Consider the following 16719-nt stretch of genomic DNA (forward strand, 5'->3'; position numbering starts at 1 on the left):
TACTGTATACAACATATGGCTGCAGCTATCAGTACAGGGTCGGCGGACATCAATATATGGATGCAGCTGCCTCAGAACCTCTTTAAAGGGAGCAGCTGTCCGTTGGGGGTGGTAGAGTCTGCAGAGTGTAGTAGCCCCCTTGTCCCTTGTGACCTGGAGTCAGCTGGTAATCCCTCCTCCCCTCCCCCACCCTGCTGACTGCCAGCCCCGACTTCTCCTCCATGTCCAGCCAGCAGCCTGTGCCACAGAGCCCGGAGTTCACCTGAGGGGAGCCGCCCGCACAGCGCCCCGTCCTCCTCCCCCTTCATCCAGCTACCTTCTATAAATAGCCCCCCAGTGCTGAGCACCAGGCTTCATTGTCCCCCCGGTGCTGCGGGCGGCGCCGCATGGCATGCCGGGGGATGTAGTCCACGCCCCTGGCAGAAATCTCCGGCTTTGTAGCTCGGCGGGCTACAGCGGGACTACAGTTCCCAAAAGTCGCCGCGGTAGGACGGAACTCTCCCTGCCCGGGGAGTGTTTGCCATTTAAATAAACAGCGAGGAAAATGGCGGAGTGTTCGGTGCGGGGATAAAGGAGCCGAAGAAGCGGCGGCGGCTGAGTGAGTAAAACACTTCCCCGGGGTTTCCCCCAAGTGACGGGTGTGTGGCCTGGGGCCCGGTCCCTGCCCTGTTCCGGCGGGAGGGCTATCAGGTTGGGGGATGGTCACTGGAAAGTTCCAAGCTTGTACGGGGGTTGAGCTGTCACCCCGTCCTCAGTCCGGTCACCACGACGGCTCTGCCCTCCGGTGCAGTGTAACAGGAACTACCGGCAGCAGCAAACTTAACTGACTGTCCTCGTGTATACACGTTATGTACATAGCCATGTGTACCCCTGTGTATGTACAATATGTGCAGTGTCATATGCATCAACACACTGCACCCCCCTGTAATGTACACACATATGTCACTGCACCTCCCTGTAATGTACACACATATGTCACTGCACCCCCCCCCTGTAATGTACACACATATGTCACTGCACCCCCCTGTAATGTACACACATATGTCACTGCACCCCCCCTGTAATGTACACACATGTCACTGCACCCCCCCTGTAATGTACACACACGTCACTGCACCCCCCTGTAATGTACACACATGTCACTGCACCCCCCTGTAATGTACACACATGTCACTGCACCCCCCTGTAATGTACACACATATGTCACTGCACCCCCCTGTAATGTACACACATGTCACTGCACCCCCTGTAATGTACACACATATGTCACTGCACCCCCCCTGTAATGTACACACATATGTCACTGCACCCCCCTGTAATGTACACACATGTCACTGCACCCCCTGTAATGTACACACATGTCACTGCACCCCCTGTAATGTACACACATGTCACTGCACCCCCTGTAATGTACACACATGTCACTGCACCCCCTGTAATGTACACACATGTCACTGCACCCCCTGTAATGTACACACATGTCACTGCACCCCCCTGTAATGTACACACATGTCACTGCACCCCCCTGTAATGTACACACATGTCACTGCACCCCCCTGTAATGTACACACATGTCACTGCACCCCCCTGTAATGTACACACATGTCACTGCACCCCCTGTAATGTACACACATGTCACTGCACCCCCCTGTAATGTACACACATGTCACTGCACCCCCCTGTAATGTACACACACATGTCACTGCACCCCCCTGTAATGTACACACATGTCACTGCACCCCCCTGTAATGTACACACATGTCACTGTACCTCCCTGTAATGTACACACATGTCACTGCACCCCCCTGTAATGTACACACATGTCACTGCACCCCCCTGTAATGTACACACATGTCACTGCACCCCCCTGTAATGTACACACATATGTCACTGCACCCCCCTGTAATGTACACACATGTCACTGCACCCCCCTGTAATGTACACACATATGTCACTGCACCCCCCTGTAATGTACACACATATGTCACTGCACCCCCCTGTAATGTACACACATATGTCACTGCACCCCCCTGTAATGTACACACATATGTCACTGCACCCCCCTGTAATGTACACACATATGTCACTGCACCCCCCTGTAATGTACACACATATGTCACTGCACCCCCCTGTAATGTACACACATATGTCACTGCACCCCCCTGTAATGTACACACATATGTCACTGCACCCCCCTGTAATGTACACACATATGTCACTGCACCCCCCTGTAATGTACACACATATGTCACTGCACCCCCCTGTAATGTACACACATATGTCACTGCACCCCCCTGTAATGTACACACATATGTCACTGCACCCCCCTGTAATGTACACACATATGTCACTGCACCCCCCTGTAATGTACACACATATGTCACTGCACCCCCCTGTAATGTACACACATATGTCACTGCACCCCCCTGTAATGTACACACATATGTCACTGCACCCCCCTGTAATGTACACACATATGTCACTGCACCCCCCTGTAATGTACACACATATGTCACTGCACCCCCCTGTAATGTACACACATATGTCACTGCACCCCCCCGTAATGTACACACATATGTCACTGCACCCCCCCGTAATGTACACACATATGTCACTGCACCCCCCCGTAATGTACACACACATGTCACTGCACCCCCCCGTAATGTACACACACATGTCACTGCACCCCCCCGTAATGTACACACACATGTCACTGCACCCCCCCCGTAATGTACACACATATGTCACTGCCCCCCCCCCCCCCGTAATGTACACACATATGTCACTGCACCCCCCCCCCCCCCGTAATGTACACACATATGTCACTGCCCCCCCCCCCCCGTAATGTACACACATATGTCACTGCCCCCCCCCCCGTAATGTACACACATATGTCACTGCCCCCCCCCCCGTAATGTACACACATATGTCACTGCACCCCCCCCGTAATGTACACACACATGTCACTGCACCCCCCCCGTAATGTACACACATGTCACTGCACCCCCCCCGTAATGTACACACATATGTCACTGCACCCCCCCCCCGTAATGTACACACGCGTATGCCACTGCGCCCCCCCCCGTAATGTACACACGCGTATGCCACTGCCCCCCCCCCCCCGTAATGTACACACGCGTATGCCACTGCGCCCCCCGTAATGTACACACGCGTATGCCACTGCGCCCCCCCCCTGTAATGTACACACGCTTATGTCACTGCGCCCCCCCCTGTAATGTACACACGCTTATGTCACTGCGCCCCCTGTAATGTACATTGTCATATGTACCCGTGTGTATACGATATGTACAGTAATCTACACATTGTGTACAGTCACACTTACTCCCAGTGTGTATACCATATGTACCTCTCCTGTCCCACCCTGCTGGTAATACACAGGTCATTACACCCCCTGTAATATACACTTTGTATACACTGTCACATCTACCCCTGGTGTATATATGTGTATATATATTATATTCTGTACCTCCCCTGTCCCACACTGCAGGTAATACACATGTCACAACCTCCTGTAATATATGCGTTATGTTTCTCCTGTGTGTACCTGTTATATTACATATCCATATATAACCCTGTGTGTATAATATACAACAATACAACATGTATATTATGTGTACCTTCCCTGTAGACAATGTCATATGTACCCCCGTGTATATATTTATGCCTTCCCTGTTGCACACTGTGTGTATGTATTGATATATATATTTAGACATTGTATACACTGTCATATTTTACCCCCTTCATTATATATTACATATACACAAGAGAGATAGAGAGAGAGATATATCCCTGCATGTGTTTGTATATGTGTGTATATATACACATCATTAAAGAGCTCATAGTCTACAGCTACCCGTCCTGTGGACAATATATTATATAATTATCCATATATATATTTTCCTAACCCCCTGTAGTAACCCCTGCAGCTCTTAATACAAATACTGGCATACCAGCTGCTGGCTTGTCCTTGTCACGTGGAACCGTCTTTTCTGCTCATTTGTCTTAATTAAAGGAGCCGAGGAGGTGTGTGATCTGGGCTTTGGCCTGGCTACTGGGTCACTGACTGTCAGCTCCTGGGGCTCTGCACGTATCTGTATATAGCTGCACTTATAATTGGAGTATTTCTTCCAGTTCCCTTGTCTATGGATGCTTCACATAGTGATTGCCAGCTCTTGGGGCTTTGGCTAGGGGAGAGGCGACTGTCTGCCTAGTGGGGTGATGACTGTCAGTTCTTGGGGGGGGGGGGGGGTCTGGCAAGGGGTGGGTGACTGATGCCCTTGGGGCTTTGGCTTGGGGGGGGGGGGGGGGGAGCTGACTGTCAGCCCTGGTGGCTCTTGCAATCGGGGAGGCGACTGTCAGGCTTTGGAGGTCTGGCTACATTCATATGACTGTATTTTCAGTCCACATCCAATCCACATTTTTTTCTATAGACGGCAAAAAATGCGTACACATTCTTGTAGCCGAGCCGCAAATTATAAAACGTGCCTATACTTATCTACAAAATGGACAAGAATAGGACATCTGTATTTTCCGGATCTGCAGATTGCAAAACGGATGCGATCGTGTGACTATAACCTAAATGGTAACTGTCGGCTTTGTCTGCTCTGGCTAAATGGAGGTTACAGTCAGCCCTTTGGGCTCTGGTTCAGTTTGGAAGTGATTCTGGCTAGATGGTAGGCGACTGTCAGCTCTTGGGCTCTGGCTAGATGGTAGGCGACTGTCAGCTCTTGGGCTCTGGCTGGATGGTAGGCGACTGTCAGCTCTTGGGCTCTGGCTGGATGGTAGGCGACTGTCAGCTCTTGGGCTCTGGCTGGATGGTAGGCGACTGTCAGCTCTTGGGCTCTGGCTAGATGGTAGGCGACTGTCAGCTCTTGGGCTCTGGCTGGATGGTAGGCGACTGTCAGCTCTTGGGCTCTGGCTGGATGGTAGGCGACTGTCAGCTCTTGGGCTCTGGCTAGATGGTAGGCGACTGTCAGCCGTTGGGAAGTGACTGTCTGCCTTTGGGTTCTGGCTAGATGGGAAGTGACTGTCTGCCTTTGGGTTCTGGCTAGATGGGAAGTGACTGTCTGTCTGCCTTTGGGTTCTGGCTAGATGGGAAGTGACTGTCTGTCTGCCTTTGGGTTCTGGCTAGATGGGAAGTGACTGTCTGTCTGCCTTTGGGTTCTGGCTAGATGGGAAGTGACTGTCTGTCTGCCTTTGGGTTCTGGCTAGATGGGAAGTGACTGTCTGTCTGCCTTTGGGTTCTGGCTAGATGGGAAGTGACTGTCTGTCTGCCTTTGGGTTCTGGCTAGATGGGAAGTGACTGTCTGTCTGCCTTTGGGTTCTGGCTAGATGGGAAGTGACTGTCTGTCTGCCTTTGGGTTCTGGCTAGATGGGAAGTGACTGTCTGTCTGCCTTTCGGTTCTGGCTAGATGGGAAGTGACTGTCTGTCTGCCTTTGGGTTCTGGCTAGATGGGAAGTGACTGTCTGTCTGCCTTTCGGTTCTGGCTAGATGGGAAGTGACTGTCTGTCTGCCTTTCGGTTCTGGCTAGATGGGAAGTGACTGTCTGCCTTTGGGTTCTGGCTAGATGGGAAGTGACTGTCTGTCTGCCTTTGGGTTCTGGCTAGATGGGAAGTGACTGTCTGTCTGCCTTTGGGTTCTGGCTAGATGGGAAGTGACTGTCTGCCTTTGGGTTCTGGCTAGATGGGAAGTGACTGTCTGTCTGCCTTTGGGTTCTGGCTAGATGGGAAGTGACTGTCTGCCTTTGGGTTCTGGCTAGATGGGAAGTGACTGTCTGTCTGCCTTTTGGGCTCTGGCTAGATAGAAGGTTACAGGCAGCTGTTGGGGCTGTGGCTATATGGGAGGCCACTGTCAGCTCTTGGGGCTCTGTTACTGGTGACTACTTGGGGTGCAATGTCTCATTGTTATCAGGCGACAGTGTGACATTGTGTCAGGGTAACTCCCCTGATGCTGGTGTCACTCCCCGGGTTCCTGCCGGTGCCGCCGCGCACGCTCTTAATTCACAGGGCGCCTGCTTAACAAGGGAAGGGAGCACGGCTTGTATTTGGCTTTCTCATTAGGTGAACAATGTCTCTGAGCACGGCTCCTGCTGGAGAGGGGGACTCGGCCGTTGTGCTCTTTGTTTGTGGAAGCTGAGCCTTTTAGCAAGTAAAGTGTTAGTGGCCGCTGCTGGCGCTGAGGTTGCCTCAGGTCCTGCATGTAAATCAGCACTACTGTGGGTGGCTCTGGACCTAAATGACTGACAGAGGCCAAGGCTTCTGCTCTGATAGCATCCAAGGCAGAATGTGTGTGGTGATTACTGGAAACCTCCTGCGTTATCAGCGCTGACTGCGGATAACCTCACCCTCACACCGACTGCTTGTGTCTATCACATAAGTCCTGTTCAGTCATTTATATCTGATTCGGGGAAAGCTGGGTGATGACCAACGTGGCTGCTATTATAGATCTCACAAGTGCCTAGTGCTGCTCAGGAGCCTAAAAAAGCTGAGCGACACCCCCATCATTGTGGGCTTGGAAATCACCCATCTTTCCTCCATATAGAAATAACAGAGCAGATCAGACTATATTTGAAGGTGGTAGAAAACACTGGGGGTCATTTACTAAGACCGGCTTCTTATTCGATCTTGGATGCCCCCCTGCGCTGCCGCAACAGACAGCTAATTTATGATGAGGCCCAGGTCTCATAAATTGGGCGCACCTCTTTCCATTCGTGTGCCTGGAGTGAAAACCACCCTAACTGGAGTAGTTTTTACTCCGCTGTTACACCTGTTACCATGCATAAAAGTTAGTAAATGTATGGGCCAGATCTCCAGGTCCCTAACATGCCCCCAACACTCCCCTCGCCAAGTGAATAGGAAGGGCTGCTAGGAGTCGAACTCCCTACGATCTGATATTAATGACCTTTCCTGTAGATAGGCCATCATAATGAAAAAAATGGGGCATCTGTCAGCAGATTTGTACATATGAGACTGGCTGACCTGTTACATGTGCCCTTGGCAGCTGAAGTCATCTGTGTTGGTCCCATGTTCATATGTGTCCACCTCACTGAGCCTCTAGGAGCAACGGGGCTGTTGCCATTACACCTAGAGGCTCAGCTCTCTCTGCACCCTCTGCACTTTGACAAGGCCAGGCAGTGAACACGTCATCACCCCTGGCCCTGTCAAAGTGGAATGGGCACTGCAGTTGCAGAGAGAGCTGAGCCTCTTGGTGTAATGGCAATGACCCTGTTGCTCCTAGAGGCTCATTTCCATAAATTGAAGGCTCATGAGCGTATTATTATTTTTTTCCGGGTAGCCCATATGTGGAACCACTCGCTTCAATGGGACTGCAAAAAAAAAAAAAAGACTGTGTGCATTCCGTGTCTGCATGGCCATTCCACAAAAAAACAAAACGTCTGTAATGGCTCCGTATTGACTTGAATGGGTACACAATCCGCAAGATACGAAAACTGATAGGACATGTCCTATCTTTTGCGGAATGGAGGCGCAGATTGCAAGCCCTCGGCAGCGCTTCCATGGACTTTCAGGTCCGTGCCTCCGCACTGCAAAAGATAGGTCATGTCCTATCTGTTTCCATATCTTGCAGATCACGGACCTATTCAAGTCAGTGGGGTACGGGCACGGAGCACTTGCGTTCGTCTGAATGGAGTTGGACCTTTGCTGAGTTTGGTATCTCCAGCTCTGTGTACTCTGATCCTGCAGTCATGTGTTACTGCTGTCCTTCTCCCTCCTCTCCATGGTAACTTAGGCCTCATGCACATGGCCGTTGCACAGACCCTATCTGTACGGCTGGCGCAACGGATCCAGACCCATTCAACTTGAATGGGTTCTTGATCTGTTTGCACTGCAAAAAAAAAAATAGAACATGTTTATTTTTTTTATTTTTTTCGCGGTGCATATGCACAGAGAGAAACCCCATGGAAACGCTCCGTAGTGCTTCAGCGGGGTTCCATGCCTCCATTCCGCACCGACCTTCCAGATTGCGGACCCGTTCAAGTAAATGGGTCCGCATCCATGATGCGTGGAGCACACGGGCGGTGCCAGCATTATGTGGACCCGCTGTGTGCATAAGGTCTTAGACAGAAGAGGCTGGAAAACCTGGCTAGAGGATTGGACTATGCAGGGTTTGTCTGTAGCCTGTGGCTGCAGCTCCTAAGCAGCGATATGTGTCTCCGTGGTTACAGACATACCCTGTGTAGTCCGATCCGCTATTCAGACTTCTCTTCTCTGCTGAGATTCCGACACAGTTACAGATCCACAGCCTGCGGCTGCACTACGGCTTCACCTCTACAGTCATTTTCTTATTGTTCTGAGGCATCTGATATGACATTGATGACCTGTGCAGACTATCAGGTCATCAATATAAAAAACGGACAACCGCTTTAAGAACCAGAGCTGTCTACACTTGGTTATCACGGAGCATTGGACACCTGCTGCAGTTTTTTGGCGGAAATGATGCCAAAAAAGGACCACGAAACCCACCCAGAAATAATCCGCAGTTGCATAAACGGCACCACAGCATGGACAATGGGAGGCTGTTTCCATGAGGAAATCATCGAAAATAAAGACCCTGTGTGAACAAACCTTGAGGGTAGTGTTGAGCGAAGCAAGCTTCACATGCTTCATCCAAAGTCGCTTCGTTCTAAACTTCGGAATAATACTGTACGGAGATCCGTCTCCATACAGTATTAGAATGTATCTGCTCTGATGAGCTGAAGTCAGTTATCCGTGAAGTTACGCGTGATTTAGTTGAATAACTTCGGTAATTGATTTTTTTAAAGTGGAAAACCACATTAAAACTTGAAACCGAAGTTATTCAACGAAGTCTCTCGCGACTTTTCGGAAAACTGACTTCAGCTCATCGCAGCGCATACATTCTTGTACTGCATGGAGACTGATCTCCGTACAATATTATTACGAAGTTTTGAACGAAGCGCCTTTGGATGAAGCTCACTTCGTTCAACACTACTTGAGGGTATGTTCACAGTGCTAAAATTTGTCGCAGAAAACGTCCAAATCCGTGATCAAAACGCCGACTTGTGCACACTATAGCATTTATTTCTGCTGCTGATATCCAATCCATTTCAGAAGTGGCAAGTTGCTTCTATGAAGTCGGTTTCAGCGGCTTTCACCATTTGAAGTCAATGGTGAAGGGTTAAAATACCCCCTTCCCCTACATGTTTTTGGCAGCAGATCAGCCTACTGATCCACAACAGTTTTTTTTTTTTTTACAGTCAATTTTTGCCATGTGAACAAAACCTAAGGCTACATGCACATGACAGTGGGGGAAAAAGTCAGTTCAAGGCTACATGCACACGACCATTGTGTGTTTTGCGGTCTGCAAAACACGGATGGCGTCCGTGTGCGTTCTGCAATTTGCGGAACGGCACGGACTACCTTTAGTATAACTGCCTATTTTTGTCCGCAAAGCGCGGACAAGAATAGGATAGGTCATATTTTTTTTGCGGACCACGGAATGGAGCAACGGATGCGGACAGCACACGGAGTGCTGTCTGCATCTTTTGTGGCCCCATTGAAGTGAATGGGTCCGAATCCGAGCCTCCAGAACTGCGGCTCGGATGCGGACCAAAACAACGGCTGTGTACAAGAGGCCAAAAATGGATAAACTGTCCATTTTTTTTTTTTTTTATGGACGTTTTTTTCACCGACGCCTTTATGAGAAACAGATGTTCAAAACGGACCCATTCAATTGAACGAGGGCAGTCAGTCAGTGAAAATGGACAAGATAGAACATGATGTATTTTTTTACGTCCTTTATTCACTGGCCATCAAAAAAAGGCCATGTGAATAACCCCATAGACTACCATTGGTATTAAAATGGCTGTCAAAAAAGTCACACAAAAATGGTTTGTGTTTAGAATTGACTTAGTTGCCCATAGCAACTAGATTCCACTTTTCGTTTTTCATTGCTCCTCTGCAAAATAATAGGTGCAATCTGATTGGTTGCTATGGGCAATTAAGCCAGTTTTACCTTACACCAGTTTGTGAAATCTCCCTCTTAGGGTCCATTCACATATCCGTGTGTGTTTTGCGGATCCACGGATCGGCAAAACACGGACATCGGTAATGTGCATTCCGCATTTTGGGGACCGCACATCGCCGGCACTTAATAGAAAATGCCTAATCTTGTCTGCAATTGCGGGAACGGAAATGCGGACTCGGAAGTGCGGATCCGGGCAGCACATCGTGCGGCCCCATAGAAATTAATGGGTCCGCAATTCCGTTCTGCAAAATGTGGAACAGAATTGCGGACATGTGAATGGACCCTTAGTGTCTCATCCTGTAGGCCCAGGAGCAATTGTGATCTGTTCAGTTGCAGGAGTCTTCCATACTCTGTCCGCTTTCTGTTTAAGATCCATTCACACGTCTGCAACTGTTTTGTGGTCCGCAAAACACGGACACCGGCCAAGTGCGTTCCACATTTTTAAGACTGATCAGGATCCTGATCAGTCTTACAGATGCCATCAATTGGCATACGTTTTGCCGGATCACTCTGCTGCAAGTGTGAAAGTAGCCTTAGTGACCCCATCGGCACCTGGCAGCTACTTATCCTTGTTAAACCTTATTCACATGTCAGTGTTCCACAGACGTTTGCTGTACGTGTTCTCCGCGGACAGCACACATCCCCATTCATTTTAATGTGTGTATTCACAAATCCAGTGTTTTAGCACGATCCGTGGGTCAGTTTTTTTTTTTTTTTTTTTTTTTTTTTTTAAGCACGGATGCATGCTCTATTTTGTCTGTGTTCACAAATCCATCACGCCCATTATAGCCTATGGGTCTGTGAAAACCACGGATGCTCTCCGTGTTGCATCCGTGTTTCACGGATCATTAGGAAGAGATGCTTTAAAAATTATTTTTCAGCTGTTCGGTGTCAGTGAAACACGGATGGCACACGGACAGCAAAAAACTGACACACAGACCCAACACTGATCCTTCACGGACAGCTTCACGGATGCATCACTGACCACCTTCTCACGGACGTGTGAATGAGGCTTTACAACCTACACTTCACCTGCCTTGGTGGCTAATCAGAGTTATCCTCCTCAGTCCTTCTTGTTGTGCACTGAGACAAAGTCGCTGAGGTTGGGGCCACCGCTGTCCTGAACGTCTGCTTGTGCCTCTCTCACTGTTAGGGCCTGTCGGGAGATACATGGAATTTTCCACTGCTTCTTTCTGCAGCTTCTTTGAATATTTGACATGGCAAAAATGCAGCGTTTCTCCAAATGAGTCATCAGCTTATATATAACTTTACACAAGGGTTTCGGTAAACGTCGAGCCTCTGCTATTTATACACAAGGAGTGAGTAAGAGTCTGCTGCTTATGGAGGTGTCGTGGCCAGGGAAGGGTTAAACTCTGGAGTGGAAGGAACAAATAAAACCTTTTCTAGAAAATCCAGATTTGACTGAGCACCAATGAGGATGCCTTCTGGCTGTTGTGTACCTAGACTCAACTGCCCTGTTTGGCTCTGATGCTGTTGAGTTGTGATTCTGTGAGCCATTTCTCGCCAGTGTGGCCGTCATTGCATCATAATGTGTGACTTTTGTCCACCATAACAGTTGTACTGTATGGGGACAGCAGACGGGTCAACTCGACAGCAAACCGGCCACTCTATTAGTGACATTCAAACCTTGTCTCTAGTTGGTGCCACCATATGAGATGTGATAGAACCTTCACCTCAAAGGTGACCGTGCCCCCATGTGTGGGGAGCTCCTGCATAGGTGCTCATACAGTGAGGATCCTATACATTCTAAGAAATATCTCCACTTGTTGGTATCTCTGCCAGTTTCTGCTGCTCACAACATTTTCTCATCTGAGGTTTTCGTGTGGGCCTGACCTTGAGGCAGGTTGGTAGAAGCAGTTCCTATGACAACCCGGCACAAATATGGCTCTTCCTCAGGAAAGAGCATCCCATCACCAATTGCTGCAGGAATCCTGTTAACCAGTTCCAGCAGAATCTATTCCGTCCTCTGAAATTGCATCTTGTGAGAGAATTTGTAAAGTGAATGCGCCCTGTGGTGATATCTGCGATGAGTTGTTGGCACCTGGAGGATATATGAATTCTGCTTTTTTGCACGTTGATGACTGATAGATGGCGACTCATCCAGTAGGCATGCACTCTGCATGTGACCTGGTGACTCTGTGCCAAAGGCACAGCTTGGGAGACCTCTAACAGTTGTCTCATTTCCTGCCTCTGGTTGGAGAGGCACACGTGAACTGTGGTACAGATCTGGGAATTGCCTGTGCAGGTGTGGGGTCACACCTGACGCACATGTCCAGTGTTTTTGGTTACGGTTCTTCCATGCCTTGGAATCCTGACAAGGAATGCCCCATTTGTATAATAGTTACATTTTTTTTTATTTGCCTACTACAAAATTAGCCATAATGTGAGAGAAGAGATGTGACACCCCCCATTAGTGAATGAAGTGTTCTCTTCTTAACACTATGTCAATAAGTCTGACAGGCAGGGTCTCCTAATATTATCTTGTTTAAATTAGCTGCTATCCATAAGACTGACAGGAGGGATCTCCCAGCAGTGTACAGTGTTGCTTAGCTGACATTCATGCACTGACGAGGACAATCTCCCAGGAATGTCCAGTATACTGTCATCCATAAGACGGACAGGTAGATCTCTGAAGAATACCTAGTGTTGATTAGCTGACACTTATAAGTCTGACACCAGTGAGCAGTATGTTAGTTTTTACCCATAAAAATGATAGGGGTATCTTCAAGAAGTGTATAGTGTAGATTAAAGGGAACCTGTCGCCTCCCGAAACCATCCCAAGCCGCCAGCAGTACCTGACTGTAGCCAGCAGCGTGTTTCCGACGATAATTTTCTTCCTGAAGGCCGATGCGGCTAAAGCTCAGAAAACGTTTTTAGCCCCTTGCCGGTGCGCTTCTCTAGCCATGCTTGAAGTCAAGGGGGCAGTGGCCTCATTGCTTCAAGTCAAGGTAGTCACAGGGAAGGGGGCGTGGTTATCTTGACTTGAAGCAAGAAGGCCGCTGCCCCCTTGACTTCAAGCATGGCTAGAGAAGTGCATCGGCAAGGGGCTAAAACAATGTTTTCTGAGCTTTAGCCGCATCGGCCTTCAGGAAGAAAATTATCGTCTGAAACACGCTGCTGGCTACAGTCAGGTACTGCTGGCGGCTTGGGATGGTTTTGGAGGGGACAGGTTCCCTTTAAATGGGTTTTGAGATTTTTTTTTATTTACTGATGACCTATATTCAGGATAGGTCATCAGTATCTTATTGGTGGGAGTCTGACACCTGGGACCCCTGCCGATCAGTTGTTCGAGAAGGCAGCAGCGCTCCTATGTGCTGCAGCCTTCTCTCTGCTTTTCCTAGGCCAGTGACGTCGCGTTCATCGTTCAGGTGGACTAGGAGCATCTCAGCCCCATTCAAGTGAATGGGGCTGAGTGCGATACCAAACACAGCCACTGTTACTACGTATAGCGGTGAGCTGTGAGACAGCGGCGCTCACAGGAGAGCCACTGCATTCTCAAAACGGCTGATTGGTGGGGGTCCCAGGCGTTGGACCCCCCCCACCAATCGGATACCGATGATTGCTCATCTGTTAAATAAAGATCTCAAAAGACCCTTTTAACTGAACCCTTCCATAATGCTGATAGAAGGGATCTCCTAGTAATGACCAGTATAGATTACCTGTTATCCATGAGACCGACGGGGATCTCTGAAGAATGTCTAGTGTAGATAAGCTGATATCCATAAGATGAGTAAGAATCTCCTAAGGATCGTCTAGTGTAGAACTGACATCCGTAAGGCTGACGAGAGGGACCTCCTATGACTATCCAGTATAGATTAGCTCACATCCATAAGACGGACCGAGGCGATCTCCCAGGAATGTCCAATATCGTTAGCTGGTATCCACAAGACTGACATAAGATCTCCCAGGGATGTACTTTGTAGATTAGGTGATATTCATAAGCCTGACAGGAGGGATTTCTCAGGTATATCCAGTATAGATTAGCTGATATCCATAAGATTGACTGGAGGGCTCTCCCAGTAATATGTTTTGTAATGGAAGATCATGTAATGGTTACTAAGCCCCCAATTCTGTGCACCGGACTTGGCGAATGCATGTTCTGAATGGTCTCCCCAGGGTCGGCTCTGTGGTTCCAGACGGCATGCTCGGTTCTCTCACTGTCCTGATGACACCACAAGTAGATGGTGCTAGAGTTTGTTGTTGTCGATTCTGGGTTTGCGTCACTGTAGATGTTGTCATGGCTGGATTCAGGTAACATGGGCCCACAATGAGAAAATGGGGCTCTTCAGGTTTACCTTCTTCCACTCTTTTTTGTTAGTTGAGTTCTTCTTATGTGCACTCTTTGCTCAGTCTCTGGGGTTGTCTTGTTTGGGGAATAAGGGCCTATTGTCTGTGGACGCCTTGGATTGTGACCTCCCATTAGACAAATGGCTTCTCTTTCAGACCCTGTTCCAGCAGATAATTTTCAGCTAAAGCTAAAACAAACACTTCTCCCCCTCGGCCACAATGAACACTGTCTTTAAATGCCAAGTTTGTTGGTTGTACTTTATAATCCCACTAAGTCTGATCTTTAACCCCTTCATTCTCCAGTCTCTTTGCAGTCTGGGAGCTGGCCATTGCATTTGACCTGTAGGTCTGAGGTGACTGGGTTTCTGCTTGGTTGTCCATTTTCATTCACCATTGAGTTCTGTAACTTTTTAGATTGAATTTCCAGATCAAATTGAGTTTTCAGCCCCTATGCATTCTAGTTGTCTGAGGTTTTCATTTCTCGAGTTTGCTTGATCTTTACGGGCGGAGGTCAGAAGCCCCTATAAACTATCAGCACTGTGGAGAATATGTGCACTACTTCAATTCATTTTGGCATTTAGTCATTTTCTGTTGGTAGTAGATGGTGCAAAGTTGATTCAGGATGTATAGAAACGTCGGTGCTTGCTGTAGAAACAGTGAGACCTTTCCAGGATTAGAGTATTTGAGTCTTCAGACAGAAGGATGGCTCTGGGGTTAGATCTCTGCGAAATCTTTTACTCTAGTGGTGAATTCCCTGTAATTGCCCTTTAGCTGAATGTTCAGATTTGTGTTGCCGTGTGTGTGTTGTCATTAGCCCTCTCCTGGTCGGTGCCTTTCATCTTCGCAGGACAGTAAGCAGGGCCCAGTGTCCTTTGCGCGTCTTGTTCAGGCAGCTTTGGCAGGAGTCTTGCTCTTCAGAAAGGCTGGTTTCACACGGGCGTTGCGGAAACATGCGCGATTTTTCCGCGCGAGTGCAAAACATTGTAATGCGTTTTGCACGCGTGTGAGAAAAATCGGCATGTTTGGTACCCAAACTTCTTCACAGAAGTTCGGGTTTGGGTTAGGTATTCTGTAGATTGTATTATTTTCCCTTATAACATGGTTATAAGGGAAAATAATAGCATTCTGAATACAGAATGCATAGTACAATAGCGCTGGAGGGGTTAAAAAAATAATAATTTAACTCACGTCTCCTAGCAACCGTGTGTGAAATCGCACCGTATCCGCACTTGCTTGCGGATGCTTGCAATCTTCACGCAGCCCCATTCACTTCTATGGGGCCTGCGTTGCGTGGAAGATGCACAATATAGAGCATGCTGCGATTTTCACGCAACGCACAAGTGATGCGTGAAAATCCCCGCTCGTGTGCACAGCCCCATAGAAATGAATGGGTCAGGATTCAGTCCGGGTGCAATGCGTTCACATCACGCATTGCACCCACGCGGAATACTCGCCCGTGTGAAAGGGGCCAAATAGTTTTTCCACAGCAGAGAAGTTCAAGAAGCTCTGCAATGAACGGTTTCCACTGACTGTAGGGCAGAGCTCAGGGTAACAGCCGCACAGGACGCAGGTTGCAAAAGATGGGGAGTAATCCTTAGAATAGTGGTGACCGTAGGGTAACTGTCGCATGCTGTCATCTTGCCTGTGATGACAACTGTTTGCATAGACAAATGGCTGTGTAGTTCACTTGTTTAAAGAACCATTTTTCTTTTGTTGATCCGAGGCTCCATTCCCAAGGTATGACACTTTAGGTTTTGGTGCAACAAGGGTGTCACTGTTGCTCTTGTTGCACTCATGCGCCGCTCCTTTGTTTGGCCAACCTCTACTTTGGTATGTTGCCTCTGCCTGGCCCTGTCAATCAAAGCAGTGATGGGCTGGTCACAGAAATGAGTGTAGTTTGGTTGCAAGTAGAGCAACAGTGAGGTCCTTGTTGCCTAAACTCCTGATTTGCATATTAAGGAAAAGTATCACTCGGGAACGGAGCCTCAGATCAGCAAAACAAAAACAGTGCTTTAATCAAGTGAACGAGAGCTATGTGTCTATTCCCAAACTACAACTCCCAGAATGACTGGACAACCTACAGCTGTTAGGGCATGCTGGGAGTTGTAGTTTTACAACAGCCGTTGGGCGTCTCTGGCAGACACACAGCCGTGGTTCACTTGATTAAAGCACAGTTTTTATTTTGCTGATCTGAGGCTCCATTCCCGAGTTATGATACTACCACCAATTTATTACCAGGTCGAAGGCATCGTCACAAAGTCCTGTTGTCTTAGCGAATATTTGTTAATCAAAAAAAGGACGTTGATTGCAGTATTATCCGTTACAGGACCCCAATTCCCCCATTTGTTTCATGGGGGAGGAACAGTCAACCTGGCTGGTCCCCCGCC

At 48.5% G+C, this 16719-nt stretch overlaps 1 protein-coding gene across 2 annotated transcripts in view; it reads left to right on the forward strand.

Annotated features, from left to right (window-relative positions):
• The first annotated feature begins 471 nt into the window (after positions 1-471).
• NCOA3 (nuclear receptor coactivator 3) overlaps positions 472-16719 on the forward strand; it is a 74240-nt gene continuing 57992 nt past the window's right edge. For both annotated transcript variants that reach the window (XM_040434573.1, XM_040434575.1), the window contains exon 1: positions 472-598. The gene's annotated coding sequence lies outside the window, so the exon portion shown is untranslated. The remainder of the gene's footprint in view (positions 599-16719) is intronic.

This window comes from Bufo bufo, chromosome 6 (assembly GCF_905171765.1).
Source record: "Bufo bufo chromosome 6, aBufBuf1.1, whole genome shotgun sequence".
In the NCBI taxonomy this organism is placed as follows: domain Eukaryota; kingdom Metazoa; phylum Chordata; class Amphibia; order Anura; family Bufonidae; genus Bufo; species Bufo bufo.